The sequence below is a fragment of the Humulus lupulus genome, chromosome 2 (genome assembly GCF_963169125.1).
Source record: "Humulus lupulus chromosome 2, drHumLupu1.1, whole genome shotgun sequence".
In the NCBI taxonomy this organism is placed as follows: domain Eukaryota; kingdom Viridiplantae; phylum Streptophyta; class Magnoliopsida; order Rosales; family Cannabaceae; genus Humulus; species Humulus lupulus.
Genome location: NC_084794.1, coordinates 3365035 through 3381963, shown reverse-complemented (window position 1 = coordinate 3381963; position 16929 = coordinate 3365035).

Below are 16929 nucleotides of genomic sequence, written 5' to 3'. Positions count from 1 at the left end.
GGGGCATGCGAAGGGTTAGACACCTAAGTTTACTTTATGCTGGTCGCAGTAAAGTAAACTTGGGGGGCAAATGTTTACCCAAAAACGACTGCTGATGACGTGGCAATTATTTCTTGCATGTGATTGACGCGTGGCAGAGTCAAATAAGGAACTGCTGTTCGATGATTGACCAACTACGTATTGCTTCTCCCTATCTCACGTTTAGGTATGACCAGTCTGGTCATATAGTTCGAATTATTCCCTTATGGGATTGTATCTTGTAATAATTATATTATTTATTTCCTCTTTATTACCTTGATACACAGATATTAAGGAGGATTAAAGCCCAATGGCCCATGTAACCTCCCTTGAGCCTATACATATGCGTGAGATAGCTCAAGGAAGGGACTTTTGGTTTTTTGATTTATGATCTTGGCATCTTTTTCCCGAATATTGAGAGAGAACTGTAGTGTGATTATTGATCATCTTATTGTATTTCTCCCAAGGTTTATGAAACTCAAGAACCCGAGTTCTTTGATCACGGCATTAAGACTCAATATTAATAATAGCACTAAGTGGAAGTAGGTCATTACCGTTCTTTGGGGCCGAACCACTATAAATCGTTGTTGTCTTCTTCTTCTTCTCCATTAAATTAAACTCTTAATCATCATCTCATTTCTTATCGTATCTTTGACTCCGTGTCGTTGGCCAAATCGAGGGTCAACAAAATTATTTAATTAGATAATATTATATCAAACTTTTATTATTTAATTAATTAAATTAATAAAAAATAAATGATTATTTATTTAATTATTTATTCATAATTTTTTAATTTGTAATAATAATAATAATAATTTTACAAATGAATTATTATTTGACTTTTAGACTAATTTTTTTTAAAATAATTAGATAAATTTTATTAATCTTTATCATTCATTATTTTATTAATAATATTTTAAACTTATCATTTCTGTGTCGATATCCCTATAATTGATGGTTGTAGTCAACAACCATCAATCATAAGCATACCGGGAAAAAGAAAATAAATTAACTTCTAATTAATTTTTTTGTTCTATTTTTACAAATTATAATTATAATAATTTAAAAAATTAATTATTGTTCTATTTTTGTGAAGCATGTTCAATGCAAGAGGTTTTTTTTTTTTTTTTTTTTTTTTCAGGTAGTAGAGGACAAAATCTAAAATCTTTGTGTCAATCCTCTCAAATATTAGTCTTTTTGCTAAAGTTTTTATTTCAAAAGCAAAAAAGTTTTTTAAAAAAAAAATAATGATGGACTTTAAACATTAATCACAAGAAATGTGACATAATTTTTTTTCGATTTTAAAATGTTGTAAATAAAATACCAAATTTTAAAAAGAAAATGTTTTAGAAATATGTGACATTGTTTTTGTAAAGAAGCCTTCTAAATTTTCAATAAATCCAAACAAACAGAGATCATTATCAGCATTAAAAAAACTATTCCAAATAAATAGAGACTAAGAACACAAAGCCAAAACAGAGAATTGTCCACATGATGCAAAAAAGACAAATTCATCATTAAAAAATACTAACAAGTAACAATAATTCAGCAACAAAGTACCAAATATAAAATCTAAAATCAAAATACATCAACAATCAATGACAGTAGTCCGAAATATCGATATCAACATAAATCATAAAAAATACCTCTGAGCCACCAAGCCAATAGTCCGAAATTTCTAATGCCACCAAGTGTAATCCGAAAATGATAGCCACCAGGACCAATCACAAAAGAGTCACTGCCAAAACCAAAGTTATATATGTCACTGATTTCTTATTTCAAGATACATTGGGAATAAGAAAATCAGTAACTCAAAGCGCAGAACATGATTAGTGTAGGCCATCAAAATGGAGGAAAAATAATTGTTGCTGATGAGCAAAGAAAAATCAGTTTGAAGGAAATAAATCAAGACATAAGAAGACCAGAAAACACACAATTAAAGGTCCAAAGTAATTCCAATATCGTTTATCAACTTTAATGCTTCTCTTTCTCCAATGTAATTACCAAAAGTTCCAAGCAAACTTAGCCAAGTGATAAGCCATATAGATATAGTATTAGCAATCAGCATATAGATGAGAAGCTATAGTACATTTCTCTGTTATTTTTACTTGTCTATAGTTCCTACATTAGGAACAAGAATCTATTAGAAAAGTGAGTTGTTAAGATAGATAATGGTGGTGCTTAATTTAAATGGTATGCAAATCTAAACAGTTCAATTAGGTAGACTTTATTAAAACCGAACTCCTGAATTCACAAGTTCCAATGTATTTATTAGAAATTATGGACTATATTTACAAACAAATGAGGAAAAATTTTGGTGGTCTTTGCATATATTTATCAACATATATATTCTTCAGTTTGACTCAGTACATCTCTAAATCCATTTGCTTGCCAGGGATTCTCCTAACCTCAAAATAAATCTCTGAATAGCTTAAAACCAATTATGCTACATGACTCAAAGAATCAGAAAAATATCATCATACATATCAAATGATATGAATTGGTAATTTGGGGTTATAGCCTATAATCTTCTGTAACCTCCAAGCACAGAAATGAAAAAATCACTACTGGTTTGGGTTCTTTTCTTATTAGTCTAAGCACAATATATTTCTAATGCATGAAGAATTATAATTGCTTACTAGTTTTCAGTTTTCACTACTTTAAGAAATAGAATTAAATATAATAATAATAATAATAATAATAATAATAATATATACTCGGCAGGCAATAGAATTTGATATCTTTGAAGAAAATAAGAAATCAGTGACTCTTTTGTGACATTAATTTATTAAACATACGATACATTCAGAATTTTCTTCCCCAATCCCGACTGATAATAAAACCGCTCTAAGATATATATATATATACATATATATAACCAAAAACAAACATGTGGAATGGAGAAGAGACAGAGGTTTGCTGTGCAGTCGAAGGTTTACTGTGTAGAAGAGAAGACAGAGAAGAAAAGAACAGAACAGACGCGAAGAAGAAAGGTGCGGTGCCAAGTTTTAACCTCTGCATAAGCATTAGCGGCGGGACCCGCCGATAATAATATTATTAGTGTTAGAATTTTATATGGACTAATATAATTACAAACATAATTCCATTATCACAATCATTTTCTAGAGTGCCTACGAATAGTTAAAGACCATAATGGGATGGTTAATATTAATCTAATTGCAATTGAGGCACATGGTAGCACCCTAAAGACTATAGGTTGGCCCATTAAATCATAGTCCACCATATCTGATAATATAAGCCCAATAGGCCCAATATACCCCTTAGGGTAAGAAGGCATATGAGACATATATATTGAATATATATGTTGTTGGGAAAAAATACTGTGGCATATGGTTTGGTAAGGGTTGCTCTCCATAAGATCTCTCTTGTATTGTTTTCTAATATTGTCTTGTGTAGATCGTGAGAGATTCAAGGATGAACATTGGAGACTCAATGTCAGGTATGTTTCATCTCTATATATTCAATTCAATGCTCTAAATAAAAAGTGTTCCTGGATTATTGTATGAGCATGCTATGTTGATTTAAATCAGATTTATGAATTTATGCTCATAATATTATTTATAAATAACAATTGGTATCAAGAGCCAGGTCTTTTGATTTTAGAGCTTATTGTCAAATACCCCAATTTTTTGTCAATTTTTTTTTACAATGAAATTTTGAATTGGGCTGTGAAGAAAATTAGTATATTAATCATCAATGGGTTCAGACTATTTTTTTACAAAATTTTGGGGAAATTTTTTGAGTGTTTTCGGCCATGGATACCAATTTTTTCCAAAAAAAAAAAAAAAATTTCATAGATAAAAGTATATATAATTGTTGATTTTGAGAGTTTTTTAACCCAAATGGAGGCCGGAAATTGAAAGAGGATGAGATGTGGAGCAAAACCCCTAAAAAAGAGTCGGATTTGGTGGCCGGAGATGGTCTATACGACCGGGTCACGAACCGGGTCGCGTAGACCCGAGATGCAGACCCACGGGTCAAAACTGGGTGACAGGGACGATAAAAACGACATGTCGTTTTGCCTCTGTCAGGCAAAAACGACATGTCGTTCGTACGGACGACACGTCGTTTTGACGTGCGAAGGTCGATTTTTATAGTGACAAACGACAAGTCGTTTTTGGTAAACTACAAGTCGTTTTTGGTAAACTACATGTCGTTTTTGTTAAACTACATGTCGTTTTTTGTTAAACTACATGTCGTTTTTTGGTAAACTACATGTCGTTTTTCGAAATTAAAAAAAAAAAAAAATTGGGGCGCGTGGGGGCGCGTGAGGTGTCCTTTTTGGCCAAATTTTTACCATTTCACTCCTATTCTTACACCCTATTTTATATATGTTTATGCACAAGATTAACCCATGAATTCTATTCATAATTGTATTTGTATTTAATCTTTTGTGGCATAAATCTTATTATATATTGTCAACAATTATTATTTATTTTCTTGCCTGTCGTAAGAATAAGCATGTGAATTGTTTGGTAATGAGGAACATTTAAATATTAATTTATTTAAATTTTGTATCATCCTCCAAATTTGCATTAAGATCCATACAAGTAATTACTTATCCTATCGATAATAATTGCTTGCTAAGGATGCTTAATATGGTGAATAAAATTTATTAAATATTATGAATCACCATTTATCTATCCTTTCGATAGTAAATTAATGTATTTGATTATAATGTTTAATAGATTGTTCTTACCTGTGTATGAGTTCTATTTTGTGTGTTTGTCTAAGAACTCTAGCATACATAATGATCATTTGTTATTTTGCGATCATATATTGATGAGAAAAGAGCACAAATGACATGGTTTATCATAACATGTATTTAATAGTTATTGCTCTTGTTTCTCATTCAGCTGTAAGCATTCCTAGATCTCCTGCCGTCTTGACGCTGAATGCAACCAACCACAAGCAGTGGATTGAAAATATCACGATGAACTTGACCTTCATGAAAGTGGACTTGGTCTTGAGAATTGATGCACCATCTAAGCCTGCTGATGATGCTACTGAGAAGGATAAGAAATCTTACGAGGACTGGGAACACTCCAATCGTTGTTGCTTGATGCTTATGAGATATCACATGGAAGAATCCATTCGTGATAGTATTCCCAAGTCTGAGAATGCAAAGGATTTTCTTGCTGCCATTAAGGAAAAGTATAAGAAATTCTCAAAGAATGAGAAGAGTGAACACTTGAACATGCTGCATCACACTGTTTACGATGGTTCAGGTGACATCAGGGCTCACATTGACAAGCTCATGGGCCACTATCATAAACTTAAGGCCATGGATATGGACCTTGGTGAGGATTACATGGTGTGGTTAGTGATGGAGAATATTCCATCTCAGTTTGATTCAATCAGATCAAGCTACAATGCTCAGAAGGAGCAATGGACTGTTGGGGAGATGTCTGCTATTCTTGCCAAGGAAGAGGAGGACATGAGAAAAGGTAGGGCAAGAAGTATCTCCATGGTGACGAACCCAAACAATCCTCACAAGAGAAAGTTCACTTCCAACAACTCTAGTGACCAAAAGCATCCTAAGAAGAAAGCCAACCATCCTAAGGGAAATGGGCAAGCTAGCTCATCTTCAACTGGTCATAAGAATGGGTTTTTCAAAGGGAAGTGCAACTTTTGTCAATGCTTTGGGCATAAGAAAGCTGATTGTCGAAAGCTCAAAGGTCACTTAGAGAAGAAAGGTAATTGTCTTGTGATGGTTTGTTTAGAGTCCAATATTATTGATGTGCCCTCAAACACTTGGTGGTTAGATACTGGAGCTACAATTCATGTTACTAATTCCTTGCAAGCAGTGACAAACCAAAGAAGACTGAGTAGGTTGGAGGAGCATGTATACATGGGAGACGATACTAAAGTCAGAGTTGAATTTTTTGGGACTGTCAGACTGCAACTAAATACTGGGCATTTTTTGGAGTTGCATGATGTTGCTTATTTACCCTCTATTAGGAGGAATTTGATTTCTGTATCTATTTTGGATAGACTAGGTTATAGTCTTCATTTTGGATCTGGAAAACTGACTTTGTATTGTGACTCTATGTTGGTTGGAAATGGAACTTTATGTGGAAACTTATATAAGCTTGATTTACATGATGTTGTTCCCGTTACTTCTACTTCTTCTTGTTCTTCTTCTCTTAATGCTATTGTTGGGTCAAAACGTGCAAGATCAGATTTGAAATCTTCTATGCTTTGGCATAAACGTTTAGGCCATATTTCTAGAGATAGAATGGAGAGATTGGTGAAGGATGGTGTACTTCAGGATCTTGATTTCTCTGATTTCACTGCCTGTGTTGATTGTATAAAAGGAAAGTTGACTGCCAAGGTTAGAAAGAGCAAGTCAGACAGGTGCACAGATGTATTGGACACTATTCATACTGATATTTGTGGGCCTTTTGTTCCACCTGCTATGGGTGGTTATAGATACTTTATCACCTTCATTGATGATTTTTCCCGGTATGGTCATGTTGAGCTCATTCGTGAAAAATCTGAATCTTTGGATGCTTTTAAGATTTTCAAGACGAATGTTGAGCTTCAAAAGGGAAAGAAGATTAAAATTGTCAACTCTGATAGAGGTGGAGAGTATTATGGACGTTATGATGAAACTGGAAGGAACCCCGGGCCTTTTGCCAAATACTTGCAGGAATGTGGTATTGATGCAAGATATACAATGCCAGGGACATCCCAACAGAATGGAATTGCTGAAAGGAGAAATCGCACTCTTCTTGACATGGTGCGATGTATGTTGATTCATTCTAGCTTGCCAGATTTTTTATGGGGTGAGGCATTAAAAACTGCAGCTTATATCTTGAATCAAGTGCTTAGCAAGTCTGTCCCAAAGACGCCTTATGAGCTATGGTCAAGTAAGAAACCAAGCTTGCGTCATTTTCATGTTTGGGGTTGCAAAGTAGAAGTGAGGCCCTATAATCCACAATCTAAGAAACTTGATCCGAAGACCATTAGTGGATATTTTGTGGGCTACACCATTGGATCAAGGGGTTCCAGATTTTATTGCCCATCTCACACCACCAGGGTTATAGAATCAGATAGGGCTGTCTATTTTGAGGATGAATTTGGTTCAAGTCAAGGGTCAAGAGAAATTGTTTTCAGGGAAGAACGTATTTTTGTCCCTGTACCTGTCGCTTCCGCTTCTATTGATGACCCTGTGATTGAACAGATTCCGGCAGAAACTCATGATGAACCTCAAAATCAAGAACAAGGTGAAAATCTTGATATTGGGGATGATGAAGCTATGATGAGAAGATCACAGAGAACCCGCAGGTCTGCTATTCCTAATGACTACCTTGTCTATTTACAGGAACACGAGTTTGATGTCGGAGACACTTTTGAGCCAGTCACCTATCAAGAAGCTATGAATAGTCCTCAATCTGTGTTGTGGATGGATGCAATGAAAGATGAGTTGAATTCTATGTCACAAAATGAAGTTTGGGAGTTGGTTGAATTACCCAAAGGTTGCAGACCCATTGGATGCAAATGGGTGTATAAGATTAAACGTGACTCCAATGGGCAAGTGGAAAGGTATAAGGCTAGGCTTGTGGCTAAGGGCTATAGCCATAGAGAAGGTATTGATTTCAAAGAAACATTTTCACCTGTTTCCACCAAAGATTCGTTGCGAATCATTATGGCTATAGTTGCTTATTTTGATCTAGAACTCAATCAAATGGATGTGAGGACTGCCTTCTTGAATGGAGATTTATTTGAAGATGTTTACATGACTCAACCTATTGGTTTTGAGAAGTCTGGCAAAAAACACATGGTTTGCAAGCTCAAAAAGTCTATCTATGGGCTTAAACAAGCATCAAGGCAGTGGTATCTCAAGTTCGATATGATTGTCTCTGCAAATGGCTTCAAGGAGAATGTAGTAGATCAATGTATATACATGAAGGTCAGTGGGAGCAGCTATATTTTTCTAGTATTGTATGTTGATGACATCCTGCTTGCATCTAATAATTCTTATCTGTTGTCTGAGACAAAACAACTTTTGTCTAGCCATTTTGATATGAAGGATCTTGGCGAGGCTTCCTATGTGCTTGGGATTCAGATTCTTCGAGATAGGGCTAATGGTATTCTTCGTTTGTCTCAGAAGACTTACATTGATCGGATCTTGAAAAGATTCAATATGCATACATGTTCTCCTGGGAAGGCACCGATAGTGAAGGGTGATAAGTTCTCAAAGGCCCAATGTCCACAAAATGATAAAGAGAGAGATGAAATGAAAGTCATTCCTTATGCGTCATTGGTTGGTAGCTTGATGTATGCTCAAGTATGCACACGCCCTGATATTGCTTTTGTTGTCAGCGTGTTGGGTAGATACTTGAGTGATCCTGGTCTTAGCCATTGGAAAGCGGCTAAGAAAGTCATGAGGTATCTTCAGGGTACAAAGGATCATATGTTGACTTATCGGCGAGCTGACACTCTTGATATAGTTGGGTTCAGTGACGCCGATTATGCTGGATGCGTGGATGATAAAAAGTCCACTTCAGGCTACATTTATATGATGGCTGGAGGAGCTGTTTCAGGGAAAAGTGTCAAGCAGACACTCACAGCTTCTTCTACGATGGAGGCTGAATATATGGCGTGTTATGAGGCTACTTGTCAAGCAATATGGCTGCGGAATTTCATTTCAGCTTTGAATGTTGTAGACTCTATTTCGAGGCCACTGAAATTGTATTGTGACAACTCCGCAGCAGTAGCTTTCTCTAAGAACACTAGGAGTACTTCTCGCTCAAAGCATATTGATATAAAGTACTATTTTGTTAAAGAGAAAGTCGCTGAGTCTCTTATTTCTATTGAGTACACGCCTACCACTAGCATGTTGGCAGACCCACTAACGAAAGGCTTACCCATATGTGTTTTTTTGGAGCATGTTGCTCGGATGGGATTGTTAGGAGCCTAGCTTGTTGAGCTCGGTGGGAGTTTTGTTATTATGTATCAAACATGCTAGTATTTTGTATGGATTGCTTATAGCTTGTGTTTTGTTATGAACATGCATAATGATAATTGAAGTCACTTCTTATTGTTGCTGTTACGTATATATGTTTATATAAATATATACTATTGTTCACCGAAGTGACAGGTACAAAAGGAGATGAATGCGCATAGTCTCAAAATTAATGTACCACATGCATGTTTGGTTTAATGATTGTTATTGTTCTTTGAATGTCTTCAAGACCGAATCATAAATAATATATGTATCCTATCGATATGATATTATATATGATTTATTAGACTGTCTTTTGTAATGGACAACATTATGGTGGTTTGATTATATTGTCCAAGTGGGAGAATGTTAGAATTTTATATGGACTAATATAATTACAAACATAATTCCATTATCACAATCATTTTCTAGAGTGCCTACGAATAGTTAAAGACCATAATGGGATGGTTAAATATTAATCTAATTGCAATTGAGGCACATGGTAGCACCCTAAAGACTATAGGTTGGCCCATTAAATCATAGTCCACCATATCTGATAATATAAGCCCAATAGGCCCAATATACCCCTTAGGGTAAGAAGGCATATGAGACATATATATTGAATATATATGTTGTTGGGAAAAAATACTGTGGCATATGGTTTGGTAAGGGTTGCTCTCCATAAGATCTCTCTTGTATTGTTTTCTAATATTGTCTTGTGTAGATCGTGAGAGATTCAAGGATGAACATTGGAGACTCAATGTCAGGTATGTTTCATCTCTATATATTCAATTCAATGCTCTAAATAAAAAGTGTTCCTGGATTATTGTATGAGCATGCTATGTTGATTTAAATCAGATTTATGAATTTATGCTCATAATATTATTTATAAATAACAATTAGCAGCTGGTAGCCCACCTTTAATAAAGGCAATTACCCGCCGCTAACACTATTAGCGGCGGATAGTCTGCCTCTAATACAGGTGATTATCCGTTGCTAATAAATCTTAAAAACTTTTCCCGGGCATTTAATTTGGTATATTTGCGGCGGAGTACGCCACTAATAGTGGTAAAGTCCGTTGCTAATATATTTTTTTTATATTTTTTTAAATACTCACTCATTATTAGTGGCGGACTCCCAAGTCCGCCTCTAATAGACTGTACAATACAGGCGGACTTGGTCCGGCGCTAATACTTATGCCGCTAATAGTCTTCATTCTTGTAGTCCTTTGACCAAAATTTTTAACCCTAAATTATTAATCACACTTATGCCTCAATAAACTCATGTCTAACACTGTATAGTCCTTAACCATTCCAGCTAGGACATCCCTTTTACTTTTTCCAACTGTGGGTCACTCAACTGTTTTTTTCGTTGATTCTCTCTAAAAGAGTAAACTGTTTGGGATGAAGAAGGATACGAAGATACTTATATATATCACAAAGGGCAAATAATATTATAGTAAATTACACAAAGTACGTTGCTCAAGTAAGGACTTTTTCTTTTTGAAAATCATACTAAGGACTCTTGATTATCTTCTCATCACTATGCATAACATATTTTAAGTTTTATTGTTTCCTTCTGCATTTTTATTGGCTGACAAATGAGAAATTGATTATTAAAGAATTATATCTTATTAGTTTTCCTTGTCCTTACTCTTTCGTTTGAGTATGTTATAATCAAATGAAAGCTGTAAAACGTTTTGTTTTGTATTCATTTGATCCCCATATCTAGAGATTAATTACTCATCTTTTGAACAAACCTAACCACCGGATTATATTTTAAAGGAATATAATTTAGACATCTAACATCATTATAAACTAACACAACTATTTATTATTATTTGACAAAACTTATATATATATATATATATATGGAAGACTTCTCAATGGTTGGTATAACAAGTCACCAATAGATACATATTTTTTTCTACATTAATTTCGAATTTAGTTATTTTTTTTGCCATAATTAATGTTGTTTTGCAACCAATGAGAGATAATATCTCAAGGACTACTTCGATGGATAGACAGGTCCAGGAGAAGCAGATTTCAGAAGAAAGTTCTGGCTGCCTCAGTTGCCTCGTTGGTTTATCACTTATGGCAGGCTAGAAATTCCAAACTCTGGCATTCAAGCATTATTTCCCCCACGTTGTTAGTTCAGGAAGCCAAATGGCAACTTAAAACTAGGATAACATGTATAATGCCTAAGCAAATAGATCAAGTTGATAGGGAATGGTTTGAATTTTTATAGCTTTGAGTTTTTATAGATTTGTTTCTACATTGTATAGAGAACGGGCCTTATTTCAATAGGTGCCTTTAGGTTGTAAATTTGTAATGGAGTAATGAATAGCTGCTGATTCATAAAAAAAAAAAAGAGATATAATATCTATATTTAGAAATTGACATGCATTTGAAAAATAAAAAGTTTACAATATTATATTTTCATAATAAATGCACGTTTTCTATCAGGTAACCCTTTAAAAAACTTGAAAAAAGTCAAAATTTATTTTTAGAAATATTAATTAACAACTATAAATATGGACCATATTGATCTTAATCTAATGATTAATATTAAAGTAACCATTCATGGGTAGTAACCATTAAGAGTGCACCCATATATGTATATATATATTTGGAAAAAGGCAAGTTTAGTCTTGTATTTTTTTTTGAATATGTATCCCCTGTATTGTATTATTATTAAATGACAATTCAAACATAGTGTTTTACAAAATGGATAAAAATAATACCCTAAACCAAATTTTAGTAAAAATATCTTCAATTACAAAGATCAATTCTTAGGTTCAGAGAAGCGGGGAAGGTGGTCGAGGAGTTGAGAAATAAATACTATATTTGAAAATATTTTGACCAAAATTGGGTCCATGATACTATTTTGATTAATTTTACTTGTCATTTAACAAAACACAAAAGACGATTGCATATTCGAAAAAAAACACAGGAGCCAAGCTTGTATTTTTTATACAATAAGGATTTAACCACTCACTCTCTCAGACACTTACACCCAGCCACTTGAGTTTGCCTCAAGTTCATATATATAAATATATTATTATTGTTATTAGTTACACATATATATGGTTAATTTCATCTAATTGCCAAAGAAATCATTGATGAATGATCAATAATTTAACTATAAATTTGGCTAAAATTATACTTAGTTGATATATATTGACACAAATAAGATGGACTATAAATTATTAGTATAACCCAAAATTAAAAATAATAGTGCAAAGTTATTGTGTGCATATATATATATATACATATTTGTGATTTGTATATGTCTCTTATTACGAGTATTTCTATGAGTTGCCATATGGTGTCCAATACTATTTTAATAAATTAATTGGTGCAGTTTAATATTTCATCCCATATATATTTAAGTGATATTTGACATTATTGGTGCCCTATTTAATAATATTCTAATATTATATATCAAACATTCAACATTGGCCTAGCTTTGAATTTTTGCGCATTTTTGTACCTTAATACCAATTACATGATTTAGATTGATAATTATATTCTTAAACTTGATAGTAATGTCACCTTAATTGACCTATACAATTACTTCTTCATTATTCATACCTTAGATAAGATGCAAACCTCTTACGAATCAAATTATTTACAACTATAATATTGTGTATTACATTGTTTATCTTCTAAAATTAGAGTTAAGTTAGGCATCTCTTTCATCATGTCATTTCAGTTTATTATGTCGCCTTATACAAGTTTCGATTATTAATTAATTAATTAACATAATAAAGAGACTGTATACACAGGCCCCACTTGAAGAAGAAGTCACAAAGTTAATTATGATCTTAATTAGGGTTTTCACCTAACTAGCTATATAAAACACACGTGGTAGTCTTCATGGTTTCACCAAGTAATATTGTCAATTATATATAGTTGGTGTTAAATAAAGAAGGCAAAACATGGTCTGGTCCTCAATATTATGCAACGGGCCGAGGCTCACTTCTCTCATGGAATAGCTGATAATCTTGATGATCCTAAGTACACACACTACAAGTACTGGTCAAATCCACTTGAAACCAAGTAAGTTCACATTACCTATCATAACCATTTTGAAATCAATTGAAGCACAAAACCTTATAAATGTCTGTTACAGGTTACCTCATGCTCCTGATATGGAGATTTACTCTCTCTATGGAGTTGGAATCCCTACAGAAAGATCATACGTGTATAAAATGTCTCCTTCAAGCAAGTGCAAGAGCATTCCATTTCGAATAGATAGCTCGGCCGATGGCCAAGCAGACAGCTGCCTAAAGAATGGAGTATACTTTGTGGATGGCGATGAGAGTGTTCCGGTTTTGAGTGCAGGCTTCATGTGTGCCAAAGGGTGGCGAGGAAAGACTAGATTCAACCCGTCCGGCATAGCTACTTACATAAGAGAGTACCGACACAAAGCGCCATCGAGCCTGCTGCAGGGCAGGGGTTTGGAGAGTGGTGCACATGTTGACATCATGGGAAATGTTGCTTTGATTGAAGATGTTTTGAGGGTGGCTGCTGGAGCCAGTGGCAAAGATATTGGAGGCGACCGCATACATTCGGATATCATGAAAATGTCTCAGAGAATAAATCTTCAGCTGTGATTATTATGAATGATAATCATCACTAGAAGATGATGATGAAGTTTGAGGAGGGAGTGAAAGAAGTTCCAATGGACTTTGAGGCTGCTAATAATGAGGCTGCTGCTATGCTGCTCAGAAGAGAAAAAACAAGTGTTCAAAGTGATCAGAGTATGAGAATAGAAAGGCACAAGTATTTCACTCTAGCTAGCAATTCAGTTGGTTTTTTTTATTTGTAATTTTCTATATATGAACAAATTACCAATGTGCTGTTAGATTGGCTCAAGCTAACAAAGGATTTTATAACTGCTTGTGCATTTTAAGATTCTGCTTTTATTTTATTATTTCCCCCTAAAAATTTGTATATAAAAGAAAAAAAAAGATAAAAAGTAGTATCAATTAATTATTGATACTATATTGTACAAGTGATTTGAGAATTAATGCTTATGATATAGTTCAGCATAAATGGTGAGACTGATATATATATATATACTAGATAGTCTGCTCATGCTCAATTTTGACATGTGGGCTTTGAATTGGGCTGTCTTATTGGCTGATCATGAATTAGCAGGCCCATTTGGGCCACACTATAATGATATTAAAAACTATTGACAAAAATAAATTGCTCATTGAATATGGAGGAGATACTATCTTTCTAATGGGGATCGATGCACGAACTTTTAATTTTTTTGGGAAATTAACATAAAGAGTATTTAATGTAATAATTGTGGATTAATTTAGTAATAGAATAAATCTTAAAAAAATAATGATAATAAGGGAGAATCCTCTAAATTATAATTAGTTACTTTATTTTGGGTTTCAAACAATTTCCAAAAGGGTTTATATTTGTTTGGACTCTGTATTTTTTTTCCATTACCTGTTTTAGACCCTGTGTTTTGATAAATTATTTTTTAGACCCTATATTTTGTAAAATGGTTAAAATAGAACCCTAAACTCGATTTTGGTCAATGTTTTTTCAACTAAAATCACAAATAATTTACCAAACTAACAATTCAGAACAAAAATAAAACCATTATGCTTAAAAACTGTATTGTTATATTCAATTTTTTTCTTTATCAAAATTGAGTTTAGGGTTCTATTTTAACAATTTTACGAAATATAGGGTCTAAAAAATAATTTGTCAAAACACAGAGTTCAAACAGATAATAGAAAAAAACACAAAGTCTAAAAAGGTATAAACCCAAAATAATTGTTTGGCAACTTACTTTCTTATGAATTGACAAATAACTTGTGATTAAATGAAAAATGGAAATAATATCTAACATTTTATAATCCAACATGCCATATGGATCACCTACTGCAATGAAAAAAATTGAGACTTTTTTTTTTTTTGGCTGAAGATGTAAAACTTGAGACTCGTTACATTACACCTTTTAAATCACATGATAACACTCAACTACTCTTTAATATTAAATTCAAACAAATAGCATGTTAAGAAAAGTTTATAATAGTTAATCCTAATTTTGTATTTTATCAAGTGAATCAACAATTTGCAATGATTAATAAAAAGTCACCATCATTAATAATGAAAACTTAACCCACTTAAAAACACAGTACATCGATCAATTATTATTTTTACAACAAATTGTGAGTGGATGAAAAACCATTGATAATAATAATAATACTAATTTTTTTTATTATAAATAAGTTTTAGTAGTATTAGTAAGTTAAATATTTAGCAGCTTTTATTGGTATTTTTTTTAAACATTACTTATATATATAATTAGATACATTTCAATTCACTACTAATTATATTATGTTGACACTCCAAGTCAAGCACCGCCCACCTGTAGAGAGACTTTAAGAGACTACTTATTTGATATTTGCACTTCTATGCTAATTGCACATAGTTGACTCGATTTTTCGTCAACTATTATCAAAATAATTAAGGAGTTTTATGTCCGTAAAACAAATGGGATATTACCATAACTATTGCGAATGACTGGTAAATAAGTAAATAAAGACAATAATTATAGTGGTTTGACTTTAATGAGACCTACGTTCACTACAATTGATTTTATGTTGAAGAACACACAAGAACAGTTACACAGAGAGCTCGATGCTTTTTCCGATCTTGAGATTACAGAGATTACTCAAAAAATGCTTATGCTCTCTCTCAAATGGCTAAAATTCGAACCCTTGTCCAGAGTTGGATCGTCCCCTTTTATAGCTAGGGGATAGCTACTCCCTCAAGCTGTTGTGAGATTTTCAATGTGCAAGTATACACAATTGTAGACAAGTAATAATATAGTTAATAAATATAGTATCGTCCCACATAGATTGTTTATTAATTACCAATAATTAACTTCCTAATTTTATTTAGCCACTAAAACTTGGATTCAAGAATATCAAGAACAAAAGAAAGAATTAACAAAAAACTAGCAATTAAAAAATAACAAAAACCAATAAAAGCGAATTAATTCAATGGATGTAAAGTTAGGATATTTAATTTCATCATCTTTCCAATACAATTTCCATTGTTCTTTCTTGTATTGTGATAGCGGAACACAAAAACAATTTATATTCGTATTAGGATATATAAATCTCTAAACCTATATACGAACTTTCTACATCGATCTTTGGGATAAATTCCAAACATAAAACAAACATTAAGAATATAAATCCTAAAAACTACACAAACTATACAGGGACTCTCGTCCTATATCGAAATTTATGTGTATTAAATTATATCATATTTAACTCTCACCTCTCAGATTTTAAATTAATTAATAAATAATGCAAATAACGACGTCAAATTATTCACATCTATTAAACACAAATTAAATAGATCACAATGAAGAAAAAAAAAAGAAATCATCGAAATTGCATTAACTAATAATAAAGTTTCAAGATACTACATTAAAAACCCTAGAAACTAACTTGGTTCATAATCATAATGTTAACATCCATTAAACTAAAATCAAACATAATTAAAAAATGAACGAAGAAAGAAAAAAAACTCTAAAAAGCGATCCAATCCTCACCAATGAGATTCCAGCCGTCCTCTCCAAGTCTAGGGCTCTGATAATCTTGGTTATTTTAATGAAAATCACAATCAAATATAAAACCCTACGTTTCCCAAGGTGAAATGACAAAAATGCCCTTATTGAACATTTTGCAGAAATCCTTTTTTAGCATAGTAATGCGATCACGCTACCTCATTGCAAAGCCAGTTTTCGCCTGAATTTTATCATTTTGTTGATTTTTCATCTTTTTTGTTCCAAAGCGTCATGAGTCCTTCAAAACAAGCATAAAATAGAACACAATAACTCTAATTAACTAAAATACTACCTAAAAATACACACTAAAACGAGTTTAAAACTCG